Genomic DNA, 20,757 nt, shown 5'->3' on the forward strand with positions numbered 1-20,757 from the left:
AAGGACTAAGAGGAGGGGACTAAAGGGTGGGGGGGGGGGGTAAATGGGAGACATCTGTAATACTATCAACAGTAAAAAATATACCAAAAAACACACACACCAAAAAACAAACAAAAAATAATGTGTTATTTATTTTTTAATACTTTAATATGAACTCAATCAACATGATCAACATTTTTTTATTTTGTTTTTTAAATATATTTTATTGATTTTTTACAGAGAGGAAGGGAGAGGGATAGAGAGTTAGAAACACCGATGAGAGAGAAACATCGATCAGCTGCCTCCTGCACACCCCCCACTGGGGATGTGCCGGCAACCAAGGTACATGCCCCTGACCGGAATCGAACCTGGGACCCTTCAGTCCGCAGGCCAACGCTCTATCCACTGAGCCAACCGGTCAGGGCAGTGATCAACATTTTTTTAAATCTGCGCATTATACACTGGTCTAATGTTTTAGTTTTGTTACATTACTCTACCCCATAACTCTTTTGCAGCTATTAGAAATTCACATAGTAAATATTTTTTAATTTGTCACTTTCAAAGTATATTTAAAAATATATGGGAAGAAAGCAATCTTAGATACATCCTTTAAGAAACAGTTTCAGAAAACATTTGGAGAGCCAAGTTGTGAAATACCAGGTTTATCAAAGTATTTCCAGCAACATTAGACAGAAAAATAAAAATGGAATTTTATTATTTTCAGAGCGAGTGAGTTGAAGCAAGAGAACAAATATACTGAAGTGTAGGTGGCAGAATGGCCTCAGGGGAAGGAAATGCAATATGTGGAGTTGTCTCCAGAGGTGTTTCTCCCTGGTAGTTATGCAAATGAAGAAAAAATCAGATATTTTTATTGAGTGGATCATCATTGGGTACAAGGATGGGACTGAATGACCAATTAAAGGTTTAATAATTTTATGACTGTACAAAATTCAAATTAATTGGAAAATTGCAAGACTTTTACTTTTGTTAATCTTATGTTGATCTTTCCCTAGTCAATGCCTCCTAGTGCAGCAAAACGCTAATGCCATGAGACTGCCCTCTACCAAAGGGCTCTGGAGCAGTGTATTTGGGACACCTTGCATACTATACACTGGGGATTGGCAAGCTTTTTCTGTAAATATTTTAGGCTTTGTGGGCTACATAATAATCATATTTCTTCCTCTTCTTCTTCCTCTTCTTCTTCTTCTTCTTCTTCTTCTTCTTCTTCTTCTTCTTCTTCTTCTTCTTCTTCTTCTTCTTCTTCTTCTTCTTCCTCTTCCCCTTCCTCTTCCTCCTCCTCTTCCTCCTGTTCCTCCTCCTCTTCCTCTTATTCTCCTTACTCTTCCATTTCTTCAACCCTTTAAAAATGTAATACATATTCTTAGCTTGTGGGTTATAAAAAAAATGGACTGTGGGTCACATTTGTCCCGTGACTGGTAGTTTGCCTGCCCCTACTATGCACTCTTCCTGAATATTCCAAGTGTATATTAGCATGTTAAAGACTCTGAAAAAAATCTGTAAGATAAAAATCTCTTTACTATTGTTTAACCTGATTTATCTCAAACTTATTTAAACTTGGAACTCTTTTTTCTGTTACCCATTTAAGATCTTATATAATTAGTTTTCTATAGAAAATGTTTTGAGAAGTTCTGGTACTTTTCACAAAAAATAACAAAGTTTATCCCTATCTCACCCCATATGCAAAGAAACAATCCAGATCACTTAAACACATACATAGAGAAAGTGTCAGTGACTACCTCTGTGATCTGGGAGTATGAATAGATTCCTAAGCAAGACTCCAAAAGCAAAAGGCAAAAATTATGAATTTGACCACATCAAAATTAAAAATTTCTGTTCAACAAACAGCACAATATAAAAATGTCAAAATTGAGTAAAAGATTGGGTGAAAATATTTATAATGTCAAAAATAATAAAAGATTAGTATTTCAAGGAACCCTTGCCAATTAATAAAAAGATTGGGACCCTAAAAGAAAAATGGACAAATGATATAAATGAGCAATGTATATAGGGAAAAACCATAATGGTTAACATGTATGTATATGAATAAGATGTTCAACCTCATTAGTAATTAGAGAAATGCAAATTCAAATAATAAAATACTCCTTTATACTATCCATAAATTGAAAAAAATTAAAAATTGGATAATGGTCCATGTTGGCAAGGATGTAGGAAAATCGTTTTCCTGATGCACTGCTTGCAGAGGCATAAAATCATGGCAACAATTCTGGGGAAATATTTGGCAGAACTTAGTGAAATTTAGCATATGCATACTCACTCTTGGATATACCTTTAAAACCTAAGAAAAGTATCCACAAATCCAAGAGTGACAAAAACAAAGAAGTTTATCACAGCATTTTATTTTTTATGGTAGGGGTGTGAGAGACAAGGGGAATAGATACATAAAATATGATAGAAGCTCATTTTGGAATATTATACAGCAGTCAGAACCAATAAACTGGAGGTACATAAAGCAACACAGAGCTTCCAAAGTAGTGTTAAGTGAAAAAAGTAAACAGAGTAAGATCTATAGCATAATATCAATTGTATAAACTTAAAACATACAGGGTAGGCAAAAGTAAGTTTACAGTTGTGAGTAAATGAAACAGTTTATTCTTGCATTATTATTTATTAATTATTGTATTATTTTCCAAACAAGCAACTGAAAACCTACTTTTGCTTACCCCGTATATGCATATTAAAGCATATGACATATATAAAAATAGTCTTCAAAGATGCTTATCAAACACATATACCAAATACAGAGATGGAGTATCAGGCATGAAGAGGAAAAATCTATATGTATAAAAGCCTAAGCGACCATTACGACTGGCCTGTACTTATGACATGCACTGACCATCAGGGGGCAGATGCTCAACACAGGAGCTTCCCCCTGGTGATCAGTGCACTCCCACAGCTAACCTCCCCTAATTGGCAAACCTTCCACAGTCCCTCCCCCTATCTGGCCGGCCCAATCAGCCCCAATCACTGGCCAGGCCGCGGGTCCCCACCCATGCACGAATTCATGCACCAGGCCTCTAGTAATAAGATAAAATGAGAGGGCTTTGCATGAATGAATTATTGTATCTTGAAAAGAAAAGTACAATCAATTCAGCTTTTGGAAACTGATGTTAAACTAAAAGTTATATCAATGTAAATGCCTAGATTTTTCCCAGGATTCTTCCTATGTCATAGAAGAAAATTGAGTTGATCTTACATTCTTTTCCCCCACTCTGATATATTGATAGCACTCAATAAAAAATATATTGATTTGAGCATATGAAGAATTTTTATGTGGTAAAATATTCATAGTATAAAATTTGCCATTTCAAACATTTTAAGTGTGCAGTTTAGTAACATTAAGTACATTCACATTATTGTGGAACCATCCCACTATCCAAAACTCTTTTCATGTTCACAAACTGAAACTTCATACGCATCCTATATAATAAAGAGCTAATATGCAAATGGTTGTCATGCCCTCATGCCATCACGCTGTAACAGCTCAGACACTCAACACTGGGGAGAGAGGAATGGGGACCAGCCAGGCACAATGGGCTTGTGAGAGAGGAATGGGGATGAGCCAGGCACAAATGAGCTCATGAGAGAGGAATGGGGACCAGCCAGGACAAGCCACCTGCCCCATGGTCCCAGGCACTATCAGCTGTGCCTGCACCTGTGGCCTGACACGGGAGAGGGACAGGCCACTTGCCCCATGGTCCCAGGTGCCAGCATCTGTGCCTGCGACTGCGGCCCAGGAGAGGGACAATCGGCCTGCCCTGCCGTCCCAGGCACCAACAGCTGTGCCTGCTCCTGCAGCTGTGGCCCAGGAGAGGGACTAGCCACCCACTCTGTGGTCCTGGGCACCAGTACCGGTGGTTGTGGCCCGGGAGAGGGACAAGCCATCCACCTGTGGTCCCGGGCACTTGCAGCTGCAGCCCAGGCAAAGCTGCCCGCCTATGGTCCCCTGTGGCTGAAGCCAGACCAGGTGATGCCGGCCCAGGTCCTGGGTGCCTGCAGCCGGCCAGAGGGAGGGAAGCCCAGGTCCCAGATGCCTGCAACTGGCCAGAGGAGGGAATCTTTGGTCCCAGGTGCAGGGCAAGGCAGAGGCAGTTAGGGGCAATCAGGCCAGCAGGGTATCAATTAGGGGTGATCGGGCTGGCAGGGAAGCAGTTAGGGGCAATCAGGCAGGCAGGTAGAGGTGGTTAGGGGTGATCATGCAGGCAGAGGTGGTTAGTGCCAATCAGACAGGCAGGCAGAGAGGTTAGGGGCAATCAGGCAGACAGGCAAGCAAGCGGTTAGGAGCCAGTGGTCCCAGATTGCAAGAAGCAGTCAGACATCCCCTGAGGGGTACCAGATTGGAGAGGGTGCAGGCCAGGAGAGGGTTCTCCCCCCAACCCCGCATGAATTTTGTGCACTGGGCCTCTAGTCCTATATAATAAAAGGGTAATATGCAAATTGATCCTACAGCAGAACAACTGGGAATGACCAGTTGATATGATGCACACTGACCACCAGGAGGCAGATGCTCAATGCTGGAGCTGTCCACTGGTGGTCAGTGCACTTCCAGATGGGGAGCTCCACTCAACCACAAGCCAGGCTGATAGCTTTGAGGGCAGTGGCAGTGGTGGGAGCCTCTCCTGCCTCCTCTGCAGCACTAAGGATGTCCGACTGCGGCTTAGGGCCGCTCCTCCTGGGGAGCAGGACTAAGTTGGCAGGTGGACATCCCTCAAGAGGTACTGGATTGCAAGAGAGCACAGGCCAGGCTGAGGGACTCCCCTCTCCCCCCATACACAAATTTTCATGCAACAGGTCTCTAGTCAATAATAACTTTAAATGTAAATGGACTAAATGCTCCAAACAAAGGCCATTGAGTGGCTGAATGGATAAGAAAACATGACCCATATATATGCTGTCTATAAGAGACCCACCTCAGAACAAAGGACTCACACAGACTGAAAGTGAAGGGCTGGAAAAATATCTTTCAGGCAAATGGAAAAGAAAAAAAAGCAGAGGTAGCAATACTTATATCTTACGAAGTAGATCTCAAAGTGAAGGCCATAACAAAAGATAAGGAAGGCCACTTCCTAATACTAAAGAGATTGATACAACAAGAGGATATAACTCTGGTAAACATATATGTACCCAATGCAGGAGCACCAAAATACATTTAAAAAAAAAAACTTCTGGAAGATATCAAGGGAGAGATTGACAGCAACATGATCATAGTAGGGGGCTTTATTTTTTTTTAATATATTTTATTGATTTTTTACAGAGAGGAAGGGAGAGAGATAGAGAGCCAGAAACATCGATGAGAGAGAAACATCAATCAGCTGCCTCCTGCACATCTCCCACTGGGGATGTGCCCGCAACCCAGGTACATGCCCTTGACCGGAATCGAACCCGGGATCCTTCAGTCCGCAGGCCGACGCTCTATCCACTGAGCCAAACCGGTTTCGGCCATAGTAGGGGACTTTAATACCCCACTGAAATTGCTGGATAAATCCTCTAGACAAAAAATCAGTAAAGAAACAGCAATCCCAAATGACTCAAAAGAATTAGGCCCTAGCTGGTTTGGCTCAGTGGATAGAGCATTGGCCTGAGGACTGAAGGGTTCCAGGTTCAATTCTAGTCAAGGGCACATGCCTGGGTTGTGGGCTCGATCCCTAGTGGGGGGAGTGCAGAAGGCAGCCAATCAATATTGCTCTCTCATCATTGATGTTTCTATCTTTCTCTCCCTCTCCCTTCCTCTCTGAAATCAATAAAAATACATTTTTTTAAAAAAGGAATTGGAATCAGAAACTCAACATGATATTTGTATACCCATGTTCATAACATTATTCACAATAGCCAAAAGGTGAAAATGACCCAAGTGTTCATCAATGGATGAACAGATAAACAAAATATTGTATATAATAGAATATTATTCAGTTGTTGGTTTTTCTGTTTGTTTGTTTTTGTTAATTCTCACCTAAGGATATTTTTCCATTAATTTTTAGAGAGAGTGAAAGGAAGGGAGAGAGACAGAGAGAGAGAAACATCGATGTGACAGAGACACATCAATTGGTTGCCTCCCACACGCACACTGACCTCGGCTGGGATTTGAGCCTGCAACCGAGGCACGTGCCCTTGACTGGAATTGAATTGGAGACCCTGCACTTCGTGGGCTGGTGCTCTATCCATTAAGCTAAATCAGCTAGGGCATTAGTCAGCTTTTAAAAGGAAGAAAATTCTAACACATTATGCTAAGTGAAATAAGGCAGACACAAAAGGACAAATGTATGATTCTACTTATATGAGGTATCTAGCATAGTGAAATTCATAGAGAGAGGAACTAGAATAGTGGTTTCCAGGGGCTAGGTTGTAGGAAGAAGAAATGGGGAATTATTATTTAACTAGAGGCCCAGTGTATGAAATTTGCAGAGTTGGGCAGGGGGGTCGCTCAGCCTGGCCTGCACCCTTTCACAGTCCAGGCTCCTAAGCTGTCAGTTGGACATCCTTAGCACTGCCATGGAGGCAGGAGAGGATTCCGCCACTGCTGCTGCGCTCGCAGCCATGATCCGGCTTCTGGCTGAGTGGCGCTCCCCCTGTGTGATCACACTGACCCCCCAGGGAAGACATTGAGTGTCTTCCCCCTGGTGGTCAGTGTGTGTCATAGTGACCGGTCATTCTGCCATTTGTTCAATTTGCATATTAGCCTTTTATTATATAGAATAGGTATTTTTTGTAGCCATTTTAATTTTTGTACCCATGTTCCTCCTTCCCCCCTTTTTTCTTCTTTTTACAACAGTCCCTTTAGTATTTCTTGCATTGTTGACTTGGTAGTGATAAACTCCCTTAGCCTTTTTTTTTTTCTGTGAAGCTCCTTGCTGGATAGAGTATTCTTGGGTTTAGTCCCTTGCTTTGCATCACTTTGTATACTTCCTTCCATTCCTTTCTGGCCTGATGTGTTTCTGTTGAGAAGTCATTTGATAATCTAATGGGAGATCCCTTGTAGGTAACTTTTCTGTCTCTCTCTTGCAGCCTTTAAGATTCTCTCTTTGTCATTAACGTTTGCCATTGTAATAATGACGTGTCTTTTTGGGTTCATCTTGTTTGGGATTCTCTGTGCTTGTGTGACTTTTTTCTTCCCCACATCAGGGAGGTTTTCTGAGATTATTTCTTCAAATAGGTTTTCTAACCCTTGCTCCTCTTCTTGTCATTCTGGCACCCCTATTGCTTCATTTCATGTTTTCGTAAAGCTCCCTCAGAATTTTTATTTTTTTCTCCAATTGCAGTTCAGATTGGGTGTGTTTTGCTTCCCTGTCTTCTAATTTGCTAATTTGGTCCTCCTCTTCTCCTAGCCTACTGTTTAAAGCTTCCATGGTGGTTATTATTGTATCTATATTACTCTTTATTTCCTCCTGATTCTTACATAAGTTGTTGATTTTCTCATCCATCTGGTTTATGAACTGTATGACTCTTATTCTGAATTCTTTTCTGACATATTGCATGCCTCCATTTCATTTAGTTCCTTTTCTAGCGATCCCTCCTTTTCTTTCCTTTGGGAGTTTCTTTGTCTCTGCATTGTTGCTGTCTCTTTCTGGACCTGGACTACCTGCTTGGAATCCAAGGGGTTGAGACTCCTTGCAGTCCAATGGTCTTGGACTCGCTAGCCCCAGGGGCTGGGTCTGCCTTGAGTTTCACACCTTTATTGTCTCTGCTCTGAGTTGTACCCCCTTCTCCCACAGTTCTGGTCCCTCAATTATCCATTCCTCGGGGTTGGTGGGGGCTGGTGTACAGTACCCCTAGTGCGACTCTCTGTGAGGGCCCAGAGCCCTCTGGCATGCAATTTGCTGTGCTGCTCCAACCCCTAAGGTGGGATTGTGCCCTAGGTCCTTCTGGCAGTGCACTTGCAGCATGGTCCTGTGACGTATGGTTTGGCACACCAGGTCGCACCAGCAGCTCTGACCTGGGCTGAGGGTAGGGCATGTGCCAGGTGACAGCTCTGTCTGTTCTGGGGGCAGGGTGCATACCAGCCACAGGCTCTGTCTGTGCTGGTGGGAGAGCACCCACCGGCTCAAGGCTCTGTCCCTGCTGGGTGCATAGCACACACTGAGCTGCAGCTCTGTCTGTGCCAGGGCGGGGTGCACACCAGCCAAAGGGTTTGTCTGTGCTGGCAGCAGAGCGCACTCTGTCTTTGTCGGGGTGTGGGGTGCTTGCCCAGCGAGGACTCTGTCTGCTGGTGGAGCATGCTCAGTCTATGCCTGGAGCACACTCAGTCTATGCTGGGGGCTGGGCACTCGCCCTGTGAGGGCTCTGCCTGAGCTGGCGGCGAAGCATGTTCAGTCTGTGCAAGGGGCAGGGTGCTCACTTGACTAGGACTCTGTCTGCCTCCAGTGCACTCAGTCTGTGCCAGGGGCTGGGTGCTCACCTGGCTAGGGATGTGTCTGGGTGGGAGTGTAGGACACACCTGGCTGAGATTCTGTATTGGGATCAGGGATGGAGCGGGGAGTGAAGAACCCATGGCTCAAGGACCTGAAGTGTGGGATCCTTGGACCCTGGGTTTGGGCTCTGGTTAGGAGGCACAGCTTGGGGGGTCTGTCTGGTGTGCTCTCATTGCAGACATCTGGGACCCATGTCACGTTACCGCTTTGCTCACTGCCGGACACGGTGGTGGTCCCACATGGGTTATGGCTGGCAAGTGGTTCCCTACACAGGTCTGGGGGTGCTGTCTGAGGTCAGTAGGATGTTGGTGTGGCAGCACTCCTGGCCTCCTTTGCTCCCATCTACAAGATGGCATGCTTTCCACGCCAAAGCCGAGCTGGCGTGGGGGTGCCTGTGGCAGTAGCAAATGCTCCCAGTCTAGGTGAGTCCGATCTGCCAGTCCCTGGGACTCCTGAGATATCCATCTGTCCCTCGCTCACCCACACACACACCATATACGTCCACACATGCTCCTCTTGCTTCTTTATTCTGTCACACTCTCATCCTCCCTGCACTCCTGTTGGCCACCATCTTCCTAACATCAAATGTCACTTTTTTTTACAGATTTCCTTTACTGTCTGTAAAATATTTTATAAGACTGAACATTATATACCGGTTATAGTTCTTAAATTTTGTACCAAAAGTATACAGTTTTCACAAAGAACACATTCTCCTAACTACCTGGAGTGATCATTTTCTTAGTGTGGTCTTGAACTATTCATGTCTCATATGTAAACAAATGCTCTCTGTGAAAAAGAAGTTAATTTGGGGATGTATTATAATATATGTGAGAGTATGGTGAGTGCATGGAAATAATATGGATTAATTTTCCCAGATAGAGAAGTAGAATGAAGCAAATACACCTAAGATATCATCATTTATTCTACATTTGCATATTTTAATCAATTTCAAGTGAGATCACAAACTATTATCTGCCTATTACAGGCTCTAAAGTCAGAGTAAATTCCCTGTTGGAAAATAATCAAGGCCAAAAAAAAAAAAAAAAGATAATACAAATGCAAACATGAGGAATTCAATAGGGGGCTGAATTAGAGCTTTTCAGCACAGACTCTGAAAAACACGAACACAAAGAGACCACAGGCAGGCTATAAATTATCCCGAGTTACACAACAGAGTGATAAGACACATGACCTGGAAAGTGTGAGCTGGCGGGGCTGTCTGAGATTGATTAGTTTGCTGCCCTAATACTCAGGTAATAGAATGCCTTTCAGCATCATTCTGCCTATTTTAGTCCAGATTTATGTTCCCTGCTGCCTTAAAAATTAGAAGAGCTCCTGTCACTTTAGCCTGCAATCATAGGGAAGCTCGCTTCCTTCCCATTACTACATAATATACAAATGCAATTCTTTTTGCTCTGCAACACAAAATGCAGCTCTTGTTCATCTAATGTCCTCAACAAACAATCTCACAAAGTATTTCCTAAGAGAGTGACTCCAAAACAAAGCAAAATGTCAAGAGCTGGAAAGGAGGATGAGGAAACAAAAGCAACAAAGTAATAGATGCAAAGAAGGAAGCCATAAGCAAGTTATAAAACTGAAGAGACAGATGTGAAAGTGAGTCAATCTCTATCTATATTACAGACTTATTATGAAAACTAAAAAGCAAACAATTATTCCAAACTCACAAAATGGAGGCATGATGAGATACAACAGTGGGAAAGGGAAGAATTTCAGAAACAAGTTTTGGGAATCACCAGAAAACCAAACAAACAAAATAATTTAGGAAATAGATATGGAATTACTCGATGCAGAGATGACAATGGTAAGGATGAAGGACAAACTAAGGAGTAGACATAAGATTTGCAGCGTGTCAAACATCTCTGACATGAAAAGTGATGCTTTAGGCAGTCTTCTCTAAACTCCATCTATGTAATCCTAGTTAAATTGCTTTCTGCTGGGGAGAACTCCAAGCTAATCTAACCTGGAGCTTTCACAGGTTAGTGAGTTGTCAGTGTGATTATCCTAATGTCTGAGGGGGAGTTGTGCACAGAAAATATTATTTAGAGTTACCAGGTTTTAAATTAAACTAGTTAATTAAATTGCAATTTTAAAATTTTGTTTAAGGCCTGAAATTTAACTTCTTTCAAGTACTTCAAGGTTAATTGATCTTCCTCCAAGGTTAACATTTCCTTCAAGAACTTAGAAACTTTGGTAATATAATAAAGTAAAACTGTAAGTTCTTTTAAACAGTATAGTACTATTTATAGGCTAAGTCCATTTTTTACGCCTTGTTAATGACAAGCCTAAAATCAATTACACATCTTAAATCAAATGCACACAAGTAATCTGTGAGTTTCTCTAATATACTAATTCTCTAAGACATGACATATACTTTTACTATCAAGCATTCATGAAATATTCCTATACTTAACACACATGTTAATACTGTGGGTTTGTTATACTTTTTATCTCTAAACTCAAGTATTCTTATCTTTTATAGTTTCACTGGAGGCCCGGTGCACAAAAATTTGTGCACTCGGGGGGGCCCTCAGCCCGGCCTGTGCCCCCTCAGGGGATGCCCACCTGCTGGCTTAGGCCCGCTCCCTGGGGAATTGGGCCTAAGCTGGCAGTCAGACATCCCTCTGGCAGCCCAGGAGCCCTCGGGGAATGTCCACTTGCCAGTGGGGAGCAGGCCTAGCTGCAGTTGGACATCCTTAGTGCTGCTGAGGAGGAGGGAGAGGCTCCCACCACCACCACTGTACTGGCTGACGTCAGCCTGGCATGTGGCTGAGAGGAGCTCGCCCTGTGGGAGCACACTGACCACCAGGGGGCAGCTCCTGCATTGGGCGTCTGCCCCCTGGTGGTCAGTGTGTGTCATAGTGACCAGTCATTCCCAGTCGTTCTGCTGTTAGGGTCAATTTGCATATTACCCTTTTATTATATAGGATAGAGGCCTGGTGCATGGGTGGGGGCCAGCTGGTTTGCCCTGAAGGGTGTCCTGGATCAGGGTGGGGGGTCCTGCTGGAGTGCCTGGCCAGCCTGGGTGAGGTGATGAGTGCCATTTTCAGACTGGCCACAGCCCCTTCAGGGTGGGAGACCCTGCTGGGGTGCCTACCCAGCCTGGGTGAGGGGCTGATGGCTCTTTGCATGCTGGCCACAGCCTCTTCAGAGTGGGGATCCCCCCTGGGGGGCCTGGCTAGCCTGGATGAGGGGCTGATGGCTGTTTGCAGGCTGGCCACAGCCCCCAGCCACCCAAGCTCCCAGTGGAGGCTGGCTGGAAGCAGGTATCTGGGATTTATTTATCTTCTATAATTGAAACTTTGTTGCCTTTAGCGGAGGCTACAGCCGGCCAGGACAGGCAGGACGCTTAGCTTCCTCCATCACCGGGACAACCAAGCCTTCTGCTTGTTCCAGCTCCGTGGCTGCTGGCTGACATCTTGGTTGGGTTAATTTGCATATATTTGCTCTGATTGGCTTGTGGGTGTGGCTTGTGGGTGTGGCTTGTGAGTGTAGACGAGGTACAGTCAATTTGCATGTTTCTCTTCTATTAGATAAGACTAGAGGCCTGGTGCACAAAAATTTGTGCACTCGGGGGGGAGGGGGGGTCCCTCAGCCCAGCCTGTGCCCTCTCGCAGTCTGGGAACCCTCGGGGATAACAACCTGCTGGCTTAGGCCTGCTCTCAGGTGGCAGAAGGCAGGCCCAATCCCTAGGTGCAGCCCCTGGTAGGGCTCAGAGCAGGGCCTATTGGGGAGTTGGGGCACCAACCCTTATAATGCAGAGCAGGCCAGATTGGGAGGTTGCAATGCCACCCCTAGTCACGCTCAGGGTAGGACCAATTGGGGGGTTGGGGCACCACCCCCTGTCACACTCAAGGCAGGGTTGATGGGGAGGTTGAGGCGCCACCCCCTGTCACGCACAGAGCAGGGCCGATCAGGGGGTTGGGGCGCTGCCCCCTGTCACGCACAGAGCAGGGCCCATCAGGGGTGTTGGGTAGCTCCGTACCCTGTCACACACAGAGCAGGGTCCATTAGGGGGTTGGGGAGCTCCCCCCTGTCACGCACAGAGCAGGGCCCATCAGGGGGTTGGGTAGCTCCCCCCTGTCATGCACAGAGCAGGGCCCATCAGGTGGTTGGGGAGCTCCCCCCTGTCACGCACAGAGTAGGGCCTATCAGGGGGTTGAGGAGCTCCCCCCGTCACTCACAGAGTAGGGCCGATAGGGGAGTTGGGGCATCGCCCCCTGTCACACACAGAGCAGGGCGGATCAGGGGGTTGGGGCACTGCCCCCTGTCATGCACAGAGCAGGGCCCATCAGGGGGGTTGGGGCTCTGTACCCTGTCACACACAGAGCATGGCTGATCAGGGGGTTGAGGATCTCCTCCCTGTCATGCACAGAGCAGGGCCCATCAGGGGGTTGGGGAGCTCCCCCCTGTCACGCACAGAGCAGGGCCGATAGGGGAGTTGGGGCACTGCCCCCTGTCACACTCAGGTCAGGGCTGATGGGGAGGTTATGGCTCTACCCCGTCACACACAGAGCAGGGCCTGTGGGGGCCGAAGAGGGGGTTGGGGCGCTGCACCCTGTCACACACAGAGCAGGGCCGATCAGGGGGTTAGGGCGCTGCACCCTGTCACACACAGAGCCGCAGGGTGATCAGGGGATTGGGGAGCTCCCCGCTATCAGGCACAGAGCAGGGCTGATCAGGGGGTTGGGGCGCCTTCCCCTGTCAAGAACAGAGCAGGGCGGATAGGGAGGTTGTGGCCCTGCCCCTTGTCACACACAGAGCAGCAGGGCGATCAGGGGGTTTGGGCACTGCCCCCTGTCACGCTGATCCCGGTGCCGGGAGGCATATTACCCTTTTACTATATAGCATAGAGGCCTGGTGCATGGGTGGGCGCCAGCTCGTTTACCCTGAAGGGTGTCCTGGATCAGGGTGGGGGTCCCCACTGAGGTGCCTGGCCAGTCTGGCTGAGGGGCTAAGGGCCGTTTTCAGGTTGGCTGGTGACTGAAGCTCCCAACCGCTCCTTTTTTTCTTTTTTTTTATTCTGGGCCAGCTTTAGCTCTGAGGCCTTGGCTCTGGCCTTTGTTTACCTTCTGTATTTGATACAATGTTGTGGTCCAGCTGGCTGAAGCCTGGCTGACTAAGGCAGGTTTCTGGGGGTTTGTTTAGCTTCTATATTTGCAACATAGTTGCTTAGAGTTGCAGCTGAGAGGCTGGCAAGTTAGGCGGGGAACGTTGGAGTCCGCAGTCACTGGAGCAAGCAAGCTTCCCTGTTCGTTTCAAGCTGCCTGGCTGCCAGCGGCCATCTTGGCTGGCAGTTAATTTGCATATTGCCCTGATTAGCCAATGGGAAGGGTAGCGGATCTATGGCTAATTACCATGTTTCTCTTTTATTAGATAGGATAACTTAAGTAAACTGAGGTTATTGCCCTGACAGTGACCAGAATAGGATCATTTTTTCAGGCAGCCTGGGATTGCTTATTGATCAGAGATCTGTGGCCAACATGCAAGTCTAGGAGATAAATAAATTGAGGTGATTCTTTCTGAGTCATTGAAGGACATACTGAGCCTTTTTGAAATAGCTCCTATGACAATAAAAAACATCAAACCCCGTATCCTTCAAATGGATAAACCAGTTGCTCCTGGTTTAAAGTTACACTTTATGTAATTATTTCATCTGATAATCTCAAATTATCAACCCCTTACCCAGGCTAAACTATTTTCTTTTGTATCTCATTTAATTTTTAGATTCTTTTCTTATTAATCATGTCTGTAGATTACATTTCCTGGCCTTTTAATAAAATCCAATTGGATTCTTCACTCTTCTCATACCTTTTTTCATGATGTGTGGTTACAACTCTACAGTTGATTTAGAAACATGAGGAAATGCAGTAAAGGGGGTAGGCTTGCATGTAGATTCTGTCATTGATGCTAGACTTAGTGACAGCCTAGAGAGACCAAAGGGAATTTTTTCTCAATAATACCTCCCCATTTATATCCCAGTCATACTACCTTGTCTTCTGTGATGCCAATTCCACAGCAGTCCAGTACAGGTACAAAGTGCAACATGTCCTATCTATATATATAAAAGCTTATATAAAAGTTTAAGCAACCAGTCAACCAGCTGACCAGCCAACCTGCTGACCAGCCAGTGCCTATGACACGCAATGACCACCAGGTGGCAGACGTTCAATGCACAGGCATGGAAACATGGAATAGACAGATGAATCTCAGAGGGAAGGGGGAGCGGAAGAGATTAACCAAAGATCTTATATGCATACTAGAGGCCCCTCGACCTGGCCTGCGGGGATCTGGCGAAACCAGCTCTCCGAGATCCCCCGAGGGGTCCTGGATTGCAAGAGGGCACAGGTCAGGCTGAGGGACCCCATTAGTTTTTTTTGTTTGTTTTTTTTTTTGTTTTTTTTAAAGAATAGGGAAGCTGTTATTTATTGAGCATGTTGGCATGATTACATTCTTTCACTTGTATCATCTCATTTACTTCCCTTAAACTTTTTATTTATTTTTTAATTTTTATTTTTTATGGTGAGACTCATTATGTCAGATGGATGAGGACATCAAGACTTAGAGAAGCTAAATAAGTTGTCCACGTTGATCGCGCTAACCAATCACAGAATTGAGATTTAAACCCAGATGTGTGTGACCCTGAAGTGTGTGTTTCCCCCTTGCTCCCCACCCCCACCCCGCTGCATTAGGCTAGTCATTTGTTTACCGGAGTGCCAGGTATGAATCAAGTTATGCCTCAGCGTCCTCGGAGTTTTCTTTTGAAGACTGAATGAGAGATCCAGGGATTGGTCTAGATAGCACTCAGTAATTGTTAGCTGACGTTATTGTTGTTAGACTACAGCACAGACGTGATTATAAATATTGTCAGGTGCTCTAGAGGGAAAGTACATGGAATTGCGAATGCATAGGAAGGAGGGCCTAATTTAGTCTGGAAGGTGGGTGAAGGCTTTCCTGACGAAGGCAAAAAAGGAAGGTGGGGAGGGGAGTCATCTTGGCAGGAGGAACAGCATGTGCAAAGGCCCCGAGGCAGAAGAAACACCATGTGTTCGAGGAAGTGAAAGGAATTGGGATGGAGCTTGTGAAACAGTAGCTGCAATCATTTTCTCCTCAATATTTCCCCCAGCACCAGGCACTTCTCCAAGTCTTTGAGATCCCCTGATGGTAACTTCAAGTCTCAGATCCTAGTTTCCTAAGTCTGTAAGAAGGCAAATTCTGCCCATCAAAATGACCTAAAGTGAAAGTTACCTATACAAATTTACTTAGAAACTTTTCTTAGGGCTCAAAGAAATCTTGCTTCTATTGTGTTCCATCTTTACAGATTCCTTCCGTAGATTAAGTAGCATGTTGATGGTTGAAGTTTAAATCAGGGAGACAGCTCTGTCTTCAAGGGGAAAGATAATCGGGGATGATTCATTGCCTTTTTAAATAGCAAATAGTGAGGTCTAGAAAATTTGCAAACACGGACCTTGCACATTCTAATTCCCTGCCAATGCAGACAGACTAGACTACATAGAAAGAGATTTCCTGGGGACATTAGAGACCAAAAATAATCTTGTTAAAAAGAAAACTCTTCCAAGGAACATAATACTTATCTTGTCATTTTAGACATATTGCATCTGTGGTGGCTGCAGGGTACAGAGAGAACGGAAAAAAATGCAGAAAATGAATAGAACAAACAATGTTTAAGAGGGTTAAAGATTAATGAAGGCTCCAACAAAGAAAATTAGAGAGGACGTGTTGGAGTCCAATCCCAGCGGGTCCAGAGGTCCCCAAAGGTGTGGACGGAATCGGTGAAGAATGAGTGACAGGGAGACAGGCTTCAGTTGATCAGCAGCCTAGTCAGGACCTCTAGCCAGGATCTCCAGCCAAAGTTCTGGTCGGGATCTCCAGCGAAGTTCTGGTTAGGAACTGATGAGGATCTGATGAGGATCTGATGAGGTTGTGATCACCCCATTAGTTTTTTACTATAATAAGCAGGATCCCAGGCCACATACTGTAAATTAGTTGTCTACTCTCAGTTCCAAGTAACACTATCCAGTTTGACTCAGTTCCAAGTATTCACCAAGTATTTGTTTGCTCTCAGATGCATTCCCCTGCAAGCCCAACTTTCCAGACTCTCAATACCTAGTTTCTAGCAGGGTGCAGCCAATGGGAGGCACCGGAAGACTGGAGGGCAGGATGGAAGAGGAACCCACTGCATTTCTTACTCTGTGCCATGAAGATGGTAACCTCCCGGAATCACTGCATCTCCTCCAAAATTCCCAGCTCCTACCTGTCAGGATGCTCCTCTGCAGAACAGACCTCCTCTCCGCCCCCTATCCAACTACCACTATAGTTCTACCCGCTCCTTCCTTGTTCCTCTAGTCAGGGCTGGGAGGTAGCTGCTCTTTCTGTTTGCTTATTTCTGTGTTGTCTCACCTTCCCAAGTTAGCTTTTTCAATTTTTCTAAATATGACACATCTAACTTTTTGTGTTAAATTTCCACAATGGAAAAACTTAAGTTGTTTCTGTATTGCTGCCACTTAATGCTGTTTTTCTCTGTATCCTTGATCATTGTGGTGGGGGAAGGTAATGTAAGTATTTTCTGATTCTGAGTCTACCTTGGAACCTGAGAAGTTTCACCCTTCCAATTTCTCTCAGCTCTGAAATCCTGACCCAGAAATATCCTTTGACTCTGGCCCTAAAATTTCCAAGTCCTGCTTTTTCCTAAGTCTTTTTCAGTTCATGCCATCTCAATAGCCTTCTTGCTGAGTAGTGTTGATGTACTAATGGCAAATTTATTAATAGTAATAGTAAATAGTAGTGGTATTAATGGTAATTTATTGATGGTACTAATTTATCATTTGTATTATTCAACAACTCCAGCTATCTTAAGCCAAAGGAATTTCTTAGAAGGGCATAAGAGTTCAGAGAATCAACAGGAGGCTGAAGGCATTACACCATTAAAACCAGTGGAACCAAGGGAACCTACAGGACTAGGTACAAGAAGAGCGACAGCCTCACAGGACTGTGGGTTGGTCATCCACTGCTCCAGCCTCTGTGATGAGATCCGTTTCTCATGTCCTTTTAGAAACTTGCTCAAGATTGCAATTCCTGACACAGAGTCCAATCGGTTGAGCCTGGATCATGTGCCATCCTCCAAGGAAAGGGAGGATGGATTTCTTTCAGTTTCCTTAGAGGAAGGCATGCAATTTCTATGTTATCATGATGACATATGTAGGGAAGGGTAATCCCCTCTAATTAAATCAGGGTGCTACAAGAGAATATTGATGTTGGATGGCCAAAAGCAACCAATGACCATTTTCTACCATTATCTTGTGTTTCAAAATCTATGACTGATTCTTTTGATATCAACATCTCACAACTCCACATTTCTATTGTTTCTCACAAACACCCACTTACCTTGATTCACCTTTTAATCTGCATCTTTTGAAAGAGAATTAATCTTGGGCTGATGCATCAATGGTCTGGAATTGTTAAAACTTTTTATAATTAGTTTTATAATCTGCAACATATTTATGGAATGTGAAGTATGAAGACATATTCTACTACCAGCCTCTGCAAAGCAAGTCCAAATGAGACATCACCTTTCCAGGCATTGAGTAGGTTTCCCAGTTTAGTGCACTGAGTATCCAGTAGACATCTGGGATAAATAAGAGTGTGGGGGGTTTTCTTAAGCTTTTGGTTTACCAGACAAAAAAAGAGCATGTTCCCCACAAAAATGCTCTTAAGATACATGGTATTTCTCCAGTGAGACAAACATGCCATTCAACAATTATATATTTATAACGTGAGTTCTTACTTCACTATTGCTCCATTGCCCATCAGAAAAAGCTTTAAGGTTCAGCCTTCATTCCTGGCTCTTTTGTACCTGCTTCCCAGGAGCGCTCACCAAGGTTCATGTGCACTATGCCTGGTATGACAGACAAAATCATATTGTTGCACAGGGTGCATAAGAGTGACTTGGTGCTCTGGCCAAAGTTAACCTTTGACATACAGGCCTACTGCCTTCAATTCTCTTTGAATCACTTTTCCTGTTATACAACCATTTAGTAAAGGAGATGAAATCCTTATAGATGAGTGATGAAAACAGTGTAACTTCTCTAAACCAGCATCAGTCTACAGTGCAGGAATGGGACTCCTGCTTCTTTTGTTTTTGTGCCACGGGCATATAGATGCTGACCCTTTCCAGGACCTGCTGTAGAATGGCTTCTGTCCCTCTTACCAGCTCATGCTGGCTGCCTAGGATGCATTATGTAATGCTTACTCGGAACTACCTGTGGTGAGTCACCAGATCGCATTGCACTTGTCTAGAACAGAGAAATCCTTAATAAAATTGCACAAAGTGGTTGAAGGAAGAAGAAGCAGTTGATAACTTCCATTGTTTTGAGCTACATCACTAACTTGGCTTCTGTGTTATTTTTGGAAGTGATTTTATTCCTTTCTTATTGATCTCTGGTTACTTATCTTATTCTAACATATTTCATAAAGAAGATGAACATGTCAGCCTCATTTTATGATACCTTATCTGTCTTCCTTAGAATCACAGCACAGCATTCACATACCATGAGACTATTAAAAAATACAAAAATAAGCAACAATACTCCCTGCCTCATACATGTTCAATAAATACTTGTTGATGAACTGCCAAACTCTATCCAAAAAGAAAAGAAATGACAGTTATGCAATGATTCTTCTTTATAGTGCACACAAGGACATTCATTAATTCACTAATTAAATTTATTGAGTGCCTACCATGGCCAGGCACTGGGCTAAGCACAGGGGAAACAATAGTAAGCAAAACAAGATGTTTCCTTGCTCTCATGGAGCAACAGAAATTAGTCAAATAATTACACAGATGCGTAAACTGCAATGGTGAGCAATGTTAGGGTTAGATACAAAATGCTGTAAAAGCATACTCTAATGGGATTTGACTAACTAAACAAATCAGTGAAGTCTTCCCTGAATAAATGGTATTTGAGCTGAGATCAGAAAGATGAGTGAAGTTATTTCGAGGAAGAACAGAGATTACCCTAAGCTAAGAGAATGGCTTTGGGAAAGGAGGAGTATTGGTGACAAATACAAAGAACTAGAAAGCCTTGTGTCTGGATGAAAAGAATGAGGGGAAATGGTGGAACAGAAGCCTGCAAACGTAGCCAAGGGCAACACTAAGGAGTTCGTCTTATCACAAGAACTATGGGACAACATTGAAAGTGTTCCTAAACCCTGATATGAGAATACCAAAGCTGGGCTTAATGATAGGGAGCATAAAAGTTGTGGGCACCAATCAGTTCTTTTCACAAGCTTTCTGAAGCATCAAAGTGGATATAAGAACAACATAAACTTGGAAAATAATAAGCCATTGAGGAAGATACAAATAAATGAAAGCATATACTGTTTTCAAGGATAGGAAGAATTAACATTATTAAAATGTCCATACTACCCAAAGCAACCTATATATTTAATGCAATTCTTACCAAAGTACCAATGGTGTATTTCATAAAACTAGAACAAATAATCCAAAAATGTATATGGAATTACAAAAGACCCCAAATAACCACAGCAATCTTGAGAAATAAGAACAAAGTTGGAGATATCTGGTATTGGCATTAAACAGATGTATAGATAAATGAAACAGAATAGAGAGCCCAAAAATAAACCCACATCTATATGGTCAATTAATATTTGACAAAAGAGACTAGAACATACAATGGGGTAAAGATAGTCAATTCAATAAATGGTGTTGGGAAATTTGGACAGATACATGCAAAAAACTGAAACTAGATCACCTTCTTACACCATATACAAGAACAAACTTAAAATGGATTAAAGACTTAAAGGTAAGACTCAAAACCATAAACTCCTAGAAGAAAACATAGGCAGTAAATCTCTGCTATTTCTCTTAGCAATATTGTTTCTGATATATCTCCTCGGGCAAGGGAAACAAAAGAAAATAATAAACAAATAGGGCTATATCAAACTAAAAAGCTTTTGCACAGCAAAGGAAACCATCAACAAAACAAAAAGACAATCTACTGAATGGAAGAAGATATTCACCAATGACTGATACATCTGATAAGAGGTTAATATCCAAAATTTATTTTAAAAAAACTCATACAAGTCAACACCAAGAAAAAATAACAACCCAGTTAAAAATGGCCAGAGGCCCTAGCTGGTTTTGCTCAGTGATTAGAGCTTTAGCCTACAGTCTGAAGAGTCTTGGGTTCAATTCTGGTCAAAGGTACATACCTCAGTTGCAAGCTCAATCCCCTGCCCCGAGTCGAGGCATGTGTAAGAGGCAATCAATTGATGT

Source organism: Myotis yumanensis, unplaced genomic scaffold, assembly GCF_028538775.1.
Source record: "Myotis yumanensis isolate MYYU_CA2020_CCGP unplaced genomic scaffold, mMyoYum1.0.hap1 SCAF_3, whole genome shotgun sequence".
Taxonomy (NCBI): domain Eukaryota; kingdom Metazoa; phylum Chordata; class Mammalia; order Chiroptera; family Vespertilionidae; genus Myotis; species Myotis yumanensis.